At 45.7% G+C, this 13128-nt stretch overlaps 1 long non-coding RNA gene across 5 annotated transcripts in view; it reads right to left on the bottom strand.

Annotated features, from left to right (window-relative positions):
• The window catches only part of LOC125631784 (uncharacterized), a 32513-nt gene that overhangs the window by 10368 nt on the left and 9017 nt on the right, over positions 1–13128 (bottom strand). The window contains exon 2 of one of the 5 annotated variants that reach the window (XR_007355066.2): positions 6694–6830. The exons of 3 other annotated variants lie outside the window; for them this stretch is intronic. This is a non-coding gene — a long non-coding RNA (uncharacterized LOC125631784). Of the gene's footprint in view, positions 1–898; positions 1153–6693; positions 6831–13128 lie in introns of those variants that run through there. One more of the 5 variants, XR_007355067.2, reaches the window with a different exon arrangement.

Raw genomic sequence — 13128 nt, 5'->3', positions numbered from 1 at the left:
AGGTAAAAATGGCTCATTCCACAATTGTTATTCTGGTTAATTTCCCTGGGGAGACAAGCTTTTCAACAAGAGCTGGAAGAGGCAAAGTACCAAACGGGAGCAGTGCCTTACTCCACAAGGAGTCCTGTTGGAATCAGTGGGACCACACACCAGGAGCAAGGCTAGTAGAAGGTGGAATCAACAATAAGTCAAAGATCCTGAACTCCATTCTAAAATCTAGCTCCAACAAGAAAAATAAAGAAAAGAAGTTTGAACAACTTTGAATTAATGAAAAGCTCATAAAAATAACTATTGATAAAGGGAAGGAAATCCTTGGGAAAGCAGAATCAGGGCAGCTATAGCTATGCTATCCCAGGAGCATTGCAGGGAAGGAGTCATGCCTTGGAGAAGCACAATTCCCTCCCTGTTTCCTCCTTGTTCTGGGGGGATAGCAGTTTGCCGCTGGCCTATACTGTATCAGCAGCAAATTCCAACTTCCTCCCCATCAACTCCATTGTGTGTGCAGGGGGACAGAAGCAAGGCTCCAGCTACTCCTTGCTCTGGCTGGGGAAGGGAATAGTGGGCAAACGATATGTACTCTCTCTGGCGCACCTAGACCCTAGGTCTGGGTAGCCCAAGCAGGGGCTCTTTCGCTTACACCCTTGTGTGGACAGGCATCACAAGCCGCCAGAATTTAGCTCCTACTGAGATCCAACCTGGGAAACAGCAGATTCATAGCTCTGTGGGGGAAAGAACCCAATCACACAGGTCCAATGGCAACAAGAACCAGTAACGCTGCGGAAGACATGGCATTCCGTTCTGGGCATCTCCCCACCAAAATATCAGGCTCTAATGTAATACCTCTCGCGGTCAGCAGGTGGCAGTATATAATACTGTGCTGCCTGCCTGCCAGTTATACCTGTGGTTGCTAAAAGGCTGCGGCCACTTATTGTAATAGCAGGGGAGATCATTGTTGTCCTGCTTCACTTCAAACTCGCAGGCTGTTAAATGACCACTTTGTTGCTCCGCAGAAGTGGCTGCATTTCAGTAGTAGGCCGGTTGCCTCTCCTCTGAGATCTTCCAGGAAGAAAGGTGTTATATAAACATCATCTTTAGCTAGTCCTGTGTAGGGCTGGGATTTCAAAGGGGCCTGAGGTGAGACGAATGAAGGAATTTTCTGTAATGACAGGTTTCAGAGTACCAGCCGTGTTAGTCTGTATTTGCAAAAAGAAAAGGAGTACTTGTGGCACCTTAGAGACTAACCAATTTATTTGAGCATAAGCTTTCGTGAGCTACAGCTCACTTCATCGGATGCATGGACGAAAGCTTATGCTCAAATAAATTGGTTAGTCTCTAAGGTGCCACAAGTACTCCTTTTCTCCTTACAATGTGTATGCTAATCAAGTTGGGCCATTTCCAGCACAAATCCAGGTTTTCTCACCCCCCACCCCCCACTCTCAAACCCACTCTCCTGCTGGTGATAGCTTATCTAAAGTGACCACTCTCCTTACAGTGTGTATGATAACCAAGGTGGGCCATTTCCAGCACAAATCCAGAGTTTAACAAGAACGTCTGGGGGAGGGGTGGGGGTTAGGAAAAAACAAGGGGAAACAGGTTACCTTGCATAATGACTTAGCCACTCCCAGTCTCTATTCAAGCCTAAGTTAATTGTATCCAATTTGCAAATGAATTCCAATTCAACAGTTTCTCGCTGGAGTCTGGATTTGAAGTTTTTCTGTTGAAGAATTGCAACTTTCATGTCTGTAATCGCGTGACCAGAGAGATTGAAGTGTTCTCCGACTGATTTATGAATGTTATAATTCTTGACATCTGATTTGTATCCATTTATTCTTTTAAGTAGAGACTGTCCAGTTTGACCAATGTACATGGCAGAGGGGCATTGCTGGCACATGATGGCATATATCACATTGGTGGGTGTGCAGGTGAACGAGCCTCTGATAGTGTGGCTGATGTTATTAGGCCCTGTGATGGTGTCCCCTGAATAGATATGTGGGCACAGTTGGCAACGGGCTTTGTTGCAAGGATAAGTTCCTGGGTTAGTGGTTCTGTTGTGTGGTATGTGGTTGCTGGTGAGTATTTGCTTCAGGTTGGGGGGCTGTCTGTAGGCAAGGACTGGCCTGTCTCCCAGGATTTGTGAGAGTGTTGGGTCATCCTTCAGGATAGGCTGTAGATCCTTAATAATGCATTGGAGGGGTTTTAGTTGGGGGCTGAAGGTGACGGCTAGCCACATTATCAGAGGCTCGTTCACCTGCACATCCACCAATGTGGATCCCCCCTCAGACGTTCTTGTTAAACCCTGGATTTGTGCTGGAAATGGACCACCTTGATTATCATACACATTGTAAGGAGAGTGGTCACTTTAGATAAGCTATTACCAGCAGGAGAGTGGGTTTGTGTGTTTGTGTGTGTGTGTGGGGGGGTGAGAAAACCTGGATTTGTGCTGGAAATGGCCCAACTTGATTATCATACACATTGTAAGGAGAGTGATCACTTTAGATAAGCTATTGTCAGCAGGAGAGTGGGGTGGGGGGAGGTATTTTTTCATGCTTTGTGTGTATAAAAGATCTTCTACACTTTCCACCGTATGCATCAGATGAAGTGAGCTGTAGCTCACGAAAGCTTATGCTCAAATAAATTGGTTAGTCTCTAAGGTGCCACAAGTCCTCCTTTTCTTTTTCTGTAATGGTTTGACAAGCTATCTGCATGACTCTGCACCTATCACTGTGTCCTGGTTAGCAGGGGCTGTTTAACCATGGTGGAGAGATTCAGGCTCAGGCTGGAGCCCGGGCTCTAGGACCCGGGGAGGTGGGGGCATCCCAAAGTTCAGGCTGCAGCCCAAGCCCAAACTGTCTACGCTGCAGTTAAATGGCCCCTTCGCCCAAGCCCCACAAGCCTGAGTCAGCTGGCATGTGCCAGCTGTGGGTGTCTAATTGTAATGCAGACATACTGGAGGAGTATCTGGGCTGGAATGGAAGCAGCCCATTGGAATGGAAGACACTACAGCAGTGGTGCTCAAACTTTTCCTCCCGTGACCCCCCCTTACCAATAACGCAATGTGTCTACACACACACCCCACTGGAAGCGGAGTTGTGGCCTGGCCACGGACTGGGAATGGAGCCATGGCCGGGAACCAAGAACAGGGGCCGGGGGCCGAGAGGGGGACTTGGCTGCCGAGAGTGGGTGCTGGAGACTGGGAGCAGCGGCCGGGAGTGTGGCCGGAGCGGACCTGGGGTCAGAGTGGAGCTAGGTGGTGCTCCCTCCCTACCCGAGCACGACTACGCTCCTCCAGACCTTCCTCTGCACCCCCCTAGGGGGGCATGCCCCACAGTTTGGGGACCACTGCTCTACAGAGACACTGGGAACCCCAAGGACGAAGATTAACACCTAGCTGCAGAGGCAGTTGAAGATATGGGCGCAGCCTGGCTGTGGGAGGAGAACAGACAAGAGGTGTCAGGTGGCTGTGTTCAGAGCTCAGAGACACAGGGCTCTCCCTGGGACTGGCAGACAAAAAGGATAGAAGACTTTTCACAAAACGATCACTCCATAGCTGACCCTCTCAGTCCTCATCCTCAAAGAAAACCTGCACAACACCAAGGCAAGCCTGGGAGTTTAAATTCATAACTCTGCGAGACACTTAAAATCATGGTCTTAATAAGGACACTGGATTTATGGCTTATTACAACAATTTGTAACCCACTAACCCCCCTTTTTTGTCCTATGACTGCAGGGGTGTTAACGGGCCACTTCTCCTGGAATGGTCCCTTAGAATACAAGGTAGCTACTTATGCTAAACAATCTGTGACACTCTGAGGACCTTTCCCAGACCTGAAGAAGAGCTCTGTGGAGCTTGAGAGCTTGTCTCTCTCATGAATGGAAGTTGGTCAATAAAAGATATTACCTCCCCCACCTTGTCTGTCTAAATGGGGCAGAGACAGCCATGGCTCTGGCCAGTCTGAACCTGTATTAACCTTTACTTTCTGTGCTAACTGAAGGCCTTGCAGATTCTGCAGGCCAGGTGACTAATAAATTGTTACCTTGTCTTGAAAAGACTGCATAGTCTCACTGCAAATGGTTACTGAGAGCCTCCAGCAGGAGTCTGACTCAGGTTGGATTCGTTGCAGGGACCCAGAGAGACAGGGATACCTGGCACCAAAAGGCCCAGGTTCGGAGTCATGGAGCCTGCGGCCCTGTCCCGGTGGAACTGTGGACTCTTGGGGTCTGGCACACTAAGGAGTCACTCCCAAGCAGGCTGGGACCTAGACGAAACCCTGTGAATCTGTGACGTAAGGCACTCAACCCCCAGACTCGATGCTCCTTTGGAAGAAGATCTTTATTCAGGCCTAATTTGATGGTGTCCAGTTTGCAAATTAATTCCAGTTCTGCAGTTTCACGTTGGAGTCTGTTTTGGGGTGGTTGGGTCATTACAAAACCTAATTTACCCCTACCATTACTCACACCTTCTTGTCAACTGTTTGAAATGGGCCACTCTCATTACCACTACAAAAGAAATTTTTCCTCCCTTGGTGTACTACTGTTAATTTAATTGTCTCATTAGACTGACCTCCCACTTGGTAAGGCAAGTCCCATCTTTTCATGTGCTGTATATTTATACCTGCTCCTGTATTTTCCACTCCATGCATCTGATGAAGTGGGTTCTAGCCCACGAAAGCTTATGCCCAAATAAATTTGTTAGTCTTTAAGGTGCTACAAGGACTCCTTGTTGTTTTTGCTGATACAGACTGACATGGCTACCCCTCTGAAACCTGTCTAGATGCTGTTAGTTCCCCCCCCCCCGCTCTTTCGAAAAGGAGCAGATAGTCATTGTCCTTGGTGAGTTGCCCCCACACTTCACTGATTATTTTGCATAACTCTAAAACAAGCAAAGCTTAAAAAGATTAAAAATGTCAGGAGAGGACTCATAAAGGAAACCTGACCGGCAACCAGGCCATATTCAGATGTGATGCACTCTGCACAGGGGTGAATGTCACTCCATGAGAATTCAAAGAGGATGCGGAGCTCTAGCATGAATGCGTCATTTTTTTTACCTAGTGAGGCAGGGAAGGAAATTACAGAAGTTTGGCCGGATTTAAAAATAAACTCACATGACGCACATGACCCCATGGTATGCTGGAGAATGTTTCTTCTTTTTGGTGGTCACAGCAATTGCATTACTTAGCTGTGCATCATGCTTGTTTTGCTGGTAATAAAATTGTATACATCCTCTTCCTACCACTGCCTTTCTCTTGCTCTTGCTCTTTTTTTTTTTATATACCATATTGGAGTTATTCTTGCATCAAGAAATGTTGCTCTTGGCTTGATGCAGGAGCTTGGTTTACGGAAGGAATCCTCGGATCTTAACGTGTTGCTCATCGTTTTTTTATGGCCTCTTTTTTCATTGTTTTTTCCTCCTTTAAATGTCCTGTTCTGGGCCTCGTGGATGATTTCCTGACCTGGTAGGTGAAAGCTGCTTCTACACCTAATGCATTGTGCAGTGTTTTTCTTGGTTTTGCAAATGATTTTCAAGGCAGGAACGAACTTGTTTAAAGTCATTTTGCTGAACACTTCTTTTACAAAACGATCAGGAAAGGAGTAGACACAGGAACAGGGCCCGATTACACCACTTTTACATTGGGATAGCTCCAGTGACTCCAGTGAAGTTACCTCTGATTTGTACCAGTGTGAATGAAAGAAGAATAAAGTCTCTAGTGAGGTTAAAAAAGGGTGGGTGGGAATTCTTGAAGTGGATTTAGGACAAGGACCTGATCTTACAAGGTACCAAGTGCCCCACAATTAGCATTTCTAAGGCACTTTTCATCTAAGGATCTCAAAGCACTTCACAAAAGAAGGCAGGCAGAATTATCCCCGCTTCACAGATGGGGAAACTGCAGCACAAAAAGTTAAATGACTTGCTAAAGCCACACAAGGATTCAGTGGCAGGCCCAAAACTAAAGCCCCGGTTCCCTGACTCCCAGCCCAGCGGTTCCCAGGTCCAAAATTTGCACAGCTCTAATCTATCCTGGCTTGTGCTTTGACAGGACGATTAGAAGTGATACAGTCCATGGAGTGAGGATCGCCGGACTGTGTGATCATCCTGAAACTAAGAAATTTACAACAGTGCCTCCAACAGGACCCCATTGCTTACTTTGCTGCCCCATGGTAAACAGTCTGTACGTCAGTCATGTTTGGGTGACTGGTCCAGTCCATGCCCATAACAGTAATGTGCAAGTGGAAGTTCTCATGCAAGAGGAGCGCTGGGATCAATGACATGGACTTTACATTTTCAGATTTGCACATTCAAGCAGACAGCTTCCTGTCTACAAACACGCAGCTAGGCACATGAACTGCACAGTGGGTGACATTCACCCTCATGCAGCGGGCCAGCACAAAGCTTATGCACCATGTCAACCTACTTCAAGGATAGGGCTGGGGACATTTCACCCTCCGTGCATGCAGTAACCAGCTTGGTGCATGCCACGGCTTGGGCTCCAGTCCTGCATAGGGATACACTTGTCAATGGGACTGACTCCAGGGAGGCACAAGAGTCCTCTCACATGGATCTCAATACAGGATCGAGGGCTTACACAACGCAGTGACAGACACTTCAGACACATAATTCGATGAGTAATATGGATTAGATACCACTGCCTATCATACTGATCAATATTGTTGCATCGTTTCCTTGTTCTCTCCCACCTGTCTGTATCCATCTGTTGGTTTGTCTTATACTTAAATTTTCAGCTCCTTGGGGCAGGGACTGTCTTTTTGTTGTGGGTTTATACAGCACTTAGCGCAACGGAGTCCCGATCCATGGCTGGGGCTCTTTGGACCTACTGTAATACAAATGATAAATAAAATAATAAGTACAAATAATAATGGATAGAAAATAGATATGTACATAATAGCTATATGGGTCCTATAAATGCACATGTGCGTAACTTTACTCATGGAACTCATCTCACTGATTATCATGACACTACTCATGTAAGTAAAGTCTTACTATCATGACACTACTCATGTAAGTAAAGTCTTACTTACTATTCTTGTCAGCAAGTTAAGGAAGTATGGGCTGGATGAATGCACTACAAGGTGGGTAGAAAGCTGGCTAGATTGTCGGGCTCAACGGGTAGTTATCAATGGCTCCATGTCTAGTTGGCAGCCGGTATCAAGTGGAGTGCCCCAAGGGTCGGTCCTGGGGCCGGTTTTGTTCAATATCTTCATAAATGATCTGGAGGATGGTGTGGATTGCACTCTCAGCAAATTTGCGGATGATACTAAACTGGGAGGAGTGGTAGATACGCTGGAGGGGAGGGATAGGATACAGAAGGACCTAGACAAATTGGAGGATTGGGCCAAAAGAAATCTGATGAGGTTCAATAAGGATAAGTGCAGGGTCCTGCACTTAGGACGGAAGAACCCAATGCACAGCTACAGACTAGGGACCGAATGGCTAGGCAGCAGTTCTGCGGAAAAGGACCTAGGGGTGACAGTGGACGAGAAGCTGGATATGAGTCAGCAGTGTGCCCTTGTTGCCAAGAAGGCCAATGGCATTTTGGGATGTATAAGTAGGGGCATAGCGAGCAGATCGAGGGACGTGATCGTTCCCCTCTATTCGACATTGGTGAGGCCTCATCTGGAGTACTGTGTCCAGTTTTGGGCCCCACACTTCAAGAAGGATGTGGATAAATTGGAGAGAGTCCAGCAAAGGGCAACAAAAATGATTAGGGGTCTGGAACACATGAGTTATGAGGAGAGGCTGAGGGAGCTGGGATTGTTTAGCCTGCAGAAGAGAAGAATGAGGGGGGATTTGATAGCTGCTTTCAACTACCTGAAAGGGGGTTCCAAAGAGGATGGCTCTAGACTGTTCTCAATGGTATCAGATGACAGAACGAGGAGTAATGGTCTCAAGCTGCAGTGGGGGAGGTTTAGATTGGATATTAGGAAAAACTTTTTCACTAAGAGGGTGGTGAAACACTGGAATGCGTTACCTAGGGAGGTGGTAGAATCTCCTTCCTTCGAGGTTTTTAAGGTCAGGCTTGACAAAGCCCTGGCTGGAATGATTTAACTGGGAATTGGTCCTGCTTCGAGCAGGGGGTTGGACTAGATGACCTTCTGGGGTCCCTTCCAACCCTTATATTCTATGATTCTATGATTCTATGATTCTAAAGTCACTTACATGCACATTTGCATGATCGTGACAGTAGCACCCAGCCCTAGCAAGCCTTACTCATGTCAATAATCCTACTGACACCCTAATAAAAATGTAAGACGTGAGCCTCTGCACTGTGATCAGGAGAGCAGTGTGGCCTACTGGATGGAGCACTAGACAAGAGAGTGGAGTTCTATTCCTGGCTCTACCCATGGGCTGCTGGGTGACTTTGGACAAGGCACTTCCCTCCTCTTGCCTCAGTTTCCCCATCTGAAAATGGGGATAATGACACTGACCTCCATTGTAAAGCACTTTGAGATCTGCTGATGAAAATCCTAAGTATTATTAGTATGGCACATATGCTCTTTCCACCCTTCTATTCCTAACTGTACAGAGTCCAAGCTTCAGATCAAATTGGCTCCATTTACCAGTCAAACTGCCAACTCCTCTGGGATCTGAAAGGCACAGAAAAAAGTCACCAAAACTTTGGGGCAGTTGCCCACAAAAGAGGAGTCTGTAAGGAACCCTCCCTAGTTGTGGGCAAGTCTTAATTCAGGATGTTAGAGTTACGTAAGCACTTAGCTGAATAACTTGTCTCAAATCCTTCTGTGCTTGTCTCTCTTGAGTCTGCGGTCATGGGAAAAGTACATTGGAGATTTATAATCTGAGGATAGTTTGCAGCTTGGCTCAGAGAAGTCTGATTCTACTGAGATATTCAAGTCAGGTGGCCAAGATACAAGTTACCTGCTGTGACAGAGAAAGGTTATCGGTACTAGAGGGTAAAGTAAGGCTAGATCTATAGTCCATTGAGACTCCCATTGACAATGGTGCCCTGTGGCCTTAAACTTGATGCATCTGTGACTCCAATGGGCTTTGGATCCAGCTCACAATGATATCTGCCTGCTACAGCTGATACTCTGTAGTCATTCTGCATCTAAAGCAGAGGTAAGTGAACACCTGCCTAATTTGAACCGCTCCTTATCTGAATTCCACTTAATGAGCACTGAGTGAAAGGGAACAACTGAAATACCTACACAGGGGTCTGTCTTTAGAGGGAGACCACCAGCTCCAGACTAACAGCCTCCACAGTGCAGAGAAGATACTTGCACTTTTAAGACCTGATCTTGCAACTGGACTGCATTACAGTCAATGGCCGGGGGGGGGGGGGGGGGACATAAGAATGGCCATACTGGGTCAAACCTATGGTCCATCTAGCCCAGCATCCTGTCTTCTGACAATGGACGGTGCCAGATGCTTTAGAGGGAGTGAACAAAACAGGGCAATTTACTGAGTGATCCACTCCCTGTCATCCAGTTCCAGCCTCTGGCAGTCAGAACTTTAGGGACACCCAGAGCATGAGGTTGCATCCCTGACCATCTTGATTAACAGCCATTGATGGACCTATCCTCCAGGAACTTATCTAATTCTTTTTTGAACCCAGCTATGCTTTTGGGCTTCACAACATCCCCTGGCAACAAGTTCCACAGCTGGGCTGTGCGTTGTGTCAAGAAGTACTCCCTTTTGTCTGTTTTAAACCTGTTGCCTCTTAATTTCACTGGTTTCAGAGTAGCAGCCATGTTAGTGGTGGCCCCTAGTTTATGTGTTATGTGAAGGGGTAAATAACACTTCCCTATTCACTTTCTTCACAACATTCATGATTTTATAGACCTCTATCATATTCCCCGAGTTGTCTCTTTTCCAAGCTGGACAGTCCCGATCTTTTTAATCTCTCCTCATGCGGAAACTGTTCCATACCCTTAATCATTTTTGTTGCCCTTTTCTGTACCTTTTCCAATTCTAATATATCTTTTTTGAGAAGTGGCAACCAAAACTGCATGCAGTATTCAAGGTATGGGCATACCATAGATTTATATGGTAGCATTATGATATTTTCTGACTTATTATCTATCCCTTTTCTAATGGTTCCTAACATTCTGTTCGCTGCACACTGAGTGGATGTTTTCAGAGAACTCTCCACAATGACTCCAAGATCTCTTTCTTGAGTGGTAACAGCTCATTTAGACCCTATCATTTTGTAAGTATAGTTGGGATTATGTTTTCCAATGGGCATTGCTTTGGAAGCATCAGGATCTTAGATTGTAAGTGCAGAGAAATATGGGGGAGATATTTAGTCTCTTTATAAAGCACTATCCCCAGTTATGGTGCTATATAAAAACATTGAGTAAAAATAACAAACCCCCAGCCCAAAGACCGGAATAGACCTAGTTAATTACATTGGGAAAAGTCATTTTTAAAAGCTACGCTACATGTCATATAGTGCAAATGTGTGTGGGAATGGAAAGCTCAGGGAATTGGTAATGGGATACAGAGCCTTTCACCTCCAGGTGCTGGATCTGAACCTCACTCTGGTCTGTAGTGTGGCATACGGGAAATTAGTTTGGTGCATCTCACCCTAGTTCCATGCAGACAGGTGCACCTATCACAAAAACACCACCACAGTTAGCATTAATCAGTACCCTGGACGGCTTTTGGATATGGAGAGTGAAGTCTCCTCTGACCCCACAGCAGGTGACTCTTGGTCATTGTTGAGGCACATTAACAGGGCTGGAGGGGGAGGGGGGCTTACTCTTTGAAGTTCATCCGTCTATTTGGTGAATAAAGAGATTACTTCAGGTTTCAGAGTAACAGCCGTGTTAGTCTGTATTCGCAAAAAGAAAAGGAGGACTTGTGGCACCTTAGAGACTAACCAATTTATTTGAGCATGAGCTTTTGTGAGCTACAGCTCACTTCATCGGATGCCTGTCTGTCTGTATCTGTGCAAGTTTTTTCATGCAGTTGATAGATTTCCACTCCATACGGCTAAATGCAGTGCCTTGCATAATGACAGGTTTCAGAGTAACAGCCGTGTTAGTCTGTATTCGCAAAAAGAAAAGGAGTACTTGTGGCACCTTAGAGACTAACCAATTTATTTGAGCATGAGCTTTCGTGAGCTACAGCTCACTTCATCGGATGCTTCAGTCTCCAAGGCAGTGAACCTTACGCCTGCACGGAATGAAATTCACAAAAAGCCTGAGCCTGTCAGATGCTGACTGTCCTCAGACCCCATTGACATTAAAGTGATTTAAGGCAGCTCAGCAGCTTGCTGGATTGGGCCCTAATTGAATCAAAAGTCTGCTGTGGTGGTGATGACGGCAGCAGAGAAAAATAAGGAAATTCACTCCACAGGCTGACTTCCAATCCCCAGCCACAGCAGGGAATTTCCTTAACTACTTCCTTAATACACCCTGCTGTGCGTGTGGACTGGAGGTCAGCCTTAAATGTGGATTTCCTTGTGTTTCTTTGCTTCCCTCAGCCTCAGGAATGTATTTTTGGGTCAATGAATATACTGTACAGGGGGAGCAAGAATGGTTTTGGCTCTAATCACAACTCACCAGGATCCTTAAGGTGTTCTACACTTTCAGTCCAGATGGTTATTTCTAATTGCAGTAGGTAGTTAAATATTTGCTAAGCACTAATCCACAGAGGTATTTAACCTTTGTGGAGCTGGGCCTAAATCTATAGAGAAAAATATGAATTTTCCATGCAGTGTTTGGAACTAGCGGTCAGCATCTTCAGTCTCTCCATGAATGGAGATGGGGTCCTTAACCATTCTGAAGTGCCATTATGCTGAGACTTCACAGGCCATCACACTGTGACCAGTTCCTGAGTTTGGAGACAGGAAATGCACCACAGTGTATGAAATCATGGGAGAAGCTGGACACAGTCACCGTTGTAAGGTGTGTTAAAGGAATCACACAGTCCAAGGTTATTAATACAAAACCTTTCATGCTACCAACATGCTAGGAAAGAAAGATGAAGATGCTCTGGTTGGGGAAATAAACTTTGACTGTAACTCGTTCAGGCAGGGATCCTTTTCTTGTGTTTGTACAGCACCTAGCACAATGGGGCCCAGTCCAGGTGTGGGGCTTCTGCAATACAATCAATAAAAACACTAATAAAAAGATGGATGAAGCAACTGGAATCTCTGCCAGGCTTGGAATGTGGCACAAAGGGACACTTTGAGTGCAGGGAGTCAATAAGTCACAACACTTCTCAGGTGTGATGTTCTTAAAAGGAGACTTGGATTCTTTTTAAGAGGCTCAATTTAGGTCTGGATTATAATTCACAAAACAGAGATAAAAGCTATGCTGTAAAACAGAGAGTGTAGCCTACTGGTTAGAGCATGGGACTGGGGATGAAGACCCCTGGGGCCACATCCTCAGCTGGTATAAATCCGTGCAGCTGAGAACATCGCTGCTGGATCTGATTTGTGGCTCAGCCGATAACTCGTTGTGATTTCGAAATAAGTCTCTCAGCCTCTTTTGGTGAAATCCTGGCCCCATTTAAGTCAGTGAGAGTTCTGCCATTGACCTCAATGGAGCCAGGATTTCAGCCTTTGTGCCTCATTTAGTAGCTGTGTAAAATGAGGATACCTGCTTTACAAAGCTGGCCTATATTAATGTTTGTTTTCATTGCTTTGCCCCTTGTCCTCCCTCTCCTGCTCCTTCCTATTTGTTATACCTTCCTACTTTGTTACATACTCTGTGGATCCCTGTCTTGAATTTGATTGCAAGCTCCTCAGGGCAAAAACTTCTCCTTCCTGTAAAGTGCCTACCACAATGGGATGCTGCTACTTTAATAAAAACAATTATAGAGGTTTCAAGAGGCACGAACAACGAGGAGTCCTTGTGGCACATTAGAGACGAACAAATTTATTTGGGCATAAGCTCTCGTGAGCTAAAACCCACTTCATCAGAGGCATGGTTGTTTGTAAAGTGCTTTGTGCTACTCAGATGAAGGCACTATGGTAATAACATTGTGTGCTTCTGTTGTGGCAGACTGACAAGATCCTGTAATATCCTGAACAAACTTTATGGAATTAAGATAAACTTTACTGGACTAAGCTAAACCTTACTGGATTAGGGTAAATACCTTTGTACATTGTATTCAAAATGCAATTGTGTATGTGTTACTGTGGCATT

Source organism: Caretta caretta, chromosome 1, assembly GCF_965140235.1.
Source record: "Caretta caretta isolate rCarCar2 chromosome 1, rCarCar1.hap1, whole genome shotgun sequence".
Lineage (NCBI taxonomy): Eukaryota > Metazoa > Chordata > Testudines > Cheloniidae > Caretta > Caretta caretta.
This window is presented reverse-complemented; position numbering and strand designations above follow the sequence as displayed.